This window comes from Pinus tabuliformis, chromosome 2_2, assembly GCF_031772625.1.
Source record: "Pinus tabuliformis cultivar Carrire ecotype Pingquan chromosome 2_2, CPIR1, whole genome shotgun sequence".
Lineage (NCBI taxonomy): Eukaryota > Viridiplantae > Streptophyta > Pinopsida > Pinales > Pinaceae > Pinus > Pinus tabuliformis.
In genome coordinates this window covers 572,521,095-572,525,193 of record NC_142300.1, presented here as the reverse complement: position 1 = coordinate 572,525,193, position 4,099 = coordinate 572,521,095, and positions in this window count along the sequence as shown.

Genomic DNA, 4,099 nt, shown 5'->3' with positions numbered 1-4,099 from the left:
TGACTGCCTCGATGTCAATGTCGTAATGTGGATTTTAAAGTAATACAAACACTTCAATTTAAAAATAAATAAATAAATAAATAAAAGATATAATTTTCCAAAATAAATATAGTTTAAATTAAAAATAAAGAAAATAAAATACAATTTTTTAATGAGGTAATGCATACAAAAAAACAAAAGAAAGGATAAAATAAAAATAAGTACTATGACAATAACTTATAACTTTTAAAATATGTAAATTTTTAAGTAGCAATATGTTTTTCAAGAAACTTTAAAAAATATAAGAAAAATGCCATTTAACATTAAAGAATTAAAAAATGTAATTTAATTTAAACATAAGTGATAATATAGTTTACTACATTAAGTACTAATAGTAAAATCACTGTCCACAGGATCTTGGATAGATGGTGATCAGGTGCTCTGTTAAGCTACTCCTTGATGTGAAGTCATCGGTTCAATTCCTTGCTCTGATCGAGGTGATATATTGGACATGATGAATGTGTAATCTTGCCAAGCTTGCAAAAAAAGATATTAAAATCCTTGACCTTTTAATAGAACGTTTTAAATTAAAAATATAATTCAATACATTTTATGAAATCATTTTTTTGAAATTTTATATTTAATTTATTTGAAGGCATCCATTCTACTACTCTAGATTTATCTTAACCCTAAATCTACAAACTGCTGAGAGTAATCAAATTTATTAGAGGTGCAAATCTCTTTTTAGGGTGAAAAGAGATTAGATCCCTCTCTCACCACTTGGTAAATCAAGAGTTGAGATAGATTTAAGTTAGTTTATTAAAAATGTTTACACTTTTAAGAATAGTTATTAATTTTGAATTTTTTAATATAAATGTTGATAAAATAAATATATTTTCATAGATTTTAAAAATATTGTAGAAAATTTAGTTAATTCTCTAAAAACATTGCATCCTTTTCATCTATCTATTTAAAATTATGCATAATTTTTTTCATATAATGTTAAGTCAATTTTCCATTAGGAATATCAGACCATCACCAAAAATATACTCTCCGTGGAAAGGCATTTGATAGCATAGTGCTCGAAAAAATAAAAAGGATGGTAGATAAACTAAAATGTGGGCTAGATTGACCATCATAATAAACAACAATAATAAACAATTAATATAAACATAACATATACTAAGTAGAGGGATCACAATCAGTAGTTGTGAACTGGATGGGGTCCTCGTTGTTGATGGGGGTGGGATACTAAGGTGCTACTCAATGTGGTCTGGTCATTGGTCCAAGTCCTTCATATGCTGATGCAAATGCTCTATAGAGTGCATAAAAATCTGCTCGATGCTTAAACCAATCCATTAGGGTTTTGCCAAGGAGGAATTTTAAGTGCCAATATTAAAAAAATGTACCTATATTAGTAGAAATGCACACATGTATGCCCAATGTTTGACATTTAGTCTAGAAAATCTATGTGAACCTATTTGTTTTAAAGTTGACTCTTCTAAGGGGCTCCTTATCTATCCATGCAGGTTTTCTCATCTTGGATGGGGCTCGAAGTGAGCTTACAAAATTAGGCAACATTTTTCTCCAAGTAGTGGTTGATATATGAGTTCCCTCTAGAGACCCATTCTTGTTAGTAGGCTTCTATGAGAAGATGTGCACAATGACGAGGCATGGTGGAGGGAATAATTGTGATAGAAGTGTAGGTGGTTAGAGGGGGATTGTTATAAGAACATGCACGAAGGGACGAGACACATGTAGAAGGTCCTGAGATAGGTAGCCAACTGAAAATGGAGGATAAGATCTAGTAAAGGAGAGTACAAGAAGTCATTCACAAAAGGGGTGAGCCAACTTAGGAGAGGGTGAGGAGAGAGACACTAGGTCAATTGAAGAGACCAGAAGATCAATGAGGATGGCCTAAGAGAGAAAACTAGAGAGACGGTGCTTAATATTTGAATCTAGACCACAAGGAGAGTGCCAGTAAAGAGTGGTAATTGATGAAATTATAGAAGAATATTCACATGTGGGAATAAATACCAAACAAGGAGCATTATTCAAAGTAAAACCCGACAAAAGCATTTTTGCTGAAGGCATATGACATCCAAATGAGAGATTTTCTTGCATGCAAGAGGAACCAAAATTGGAGGAAACACCATGTGTGTTGAACCTATGGGACGAAGGAAACAACTGGGTGGAACCTATTTCTTGAACGAAACATGGAAATTGATATCATGACTCTAGCCTATGAGGGAGGACGACTTTGATTTGGATCAATGAATGCGGTCCAAATGTGCTAGGAAAATTCTCAACCAAGGTTTGAAAGGGTGGGTCAATTAAAGAACCTGATTGTAATCATCAAGAGCCAAGCTCATGATGTACGCCAGAGGCATTGGTAGCTAGTAACATAAAATGAAAATCAAACCATAAGAAGAGATGTTGTAATCTACATTAGAGTTAGATGTAATACCACATGAGTGGAAGCCAGACAAGCAGTAAGGATGGATGACATACATTTAAGGATATGATAGGAGTCATGCGCGTGCTAGAGTGTGTTGAGAGAACCTCACATGTGGAGGGGAATTAGGAAAAATAACATCATCAACATGCTTTATATGGGCATGCTTGCATGTCACCCGACCACATGTCTAGGTGAGGTAGTGGAAACCCACCCATTTTCCCCTTTTGCACACTAAGCACCCCATCTAGGATATATGTACCTTTTTGAATGAGCTTCCAGCACATTTCCTTAAGAGGGGACTCCTGTAGAAGGTTCCAAGTGGAGGAGAGTATTATCAAATAGTCTAAACTTCAATGATTAGCTAGTATATCTTCTACTTTTTCACTTGTCCACCTAACGTGGGAGGTGACAATGACCGAGATGTTGGAAAGAAGAGAAGAAGCCTTGCATACGAGTGCTTTTGAATACCAAATTTTGGAGACCTTAGGTACTAGGGTACCATTATGTAGCTTATGGAGCATGTTGATGATAAGCTAGAATCGTTTTCCACAAAAATCTTGGAAGAGCCCTATGCTTGTGAAATTTCCATCCCTATGATGAGAACAATGAGTTCAGTGACATTATTGTCATTAATTCCCAATGTATCTTATTATATGTAAAGTGGAAGGCCTTTTTGATCTCTAAATATACCATTGAATCTGGTTGGGCCCATATTCTTTTCAATGCGCCATCAAAATCTATTTCTAGGAAAGAGGTGACCATGCAAAGGGAATGGTCAGCGAAGGGAAGGTGGTAGGGGATGTTGAATAGATAAGGGAATTATGATAATAACTTGTAACTTTTAAAAATGTAATTCTCTCGTAACAATATATTTTGAAAGAAACTTTATAGATTAAATTAAATGAATAAATGAAAATAATTTAACATAATAATAATAAGTAACAATATAGTTTACTATCTTAATCATTAACTTCTTAACACAAATTTTAAATTAAAAATATGTCTTAATATATTTTATGAAATGAATTTTTCTAAATTTTATATTTAATTTAGTGTAAACTAATTGATTAATAAATTCTTACACTTTTATGAGTATCTTAATAATTTCAAATTTATAGCTAAATATACTAATAAAATAAATAATTTTAATAACTGTTAAAAATAATTTAGAAAATTTATTTAATTCACTAAATATATTATATTCTTTTAATTTATGCACAACATTATTTACTTTTATTTAAAAAAAAATATATATATATAGATATATATAGTAAACTTAGTAGGACTCTACTATTTTCAAGTTTACATTTTCATTATTCAACTTGTTATTAGAGGAGAGTAGCACAAGATTGGAACTCAAGATCTCTCGTTAAGTGTGACTTCATTCCAAGACCATCAACACTTGAACTACCCCAGGCATACGATATATATATATATATATATATATATATATATATATATATATATATAGCATTGAGCTTTCAAAAGAATGTTAAGTCAATTAATATAATTTTAAGTGAAAATTCAATTTTTCAAATTTTTTTTAATATATTAATTAACTACTTTAAACTTACTCATTAATATAGATAAATAATATAGTAATAAATTTTTACAGTTGAAATTATTTATTAATTAAATGAGAATATCACATTCTATTAAATA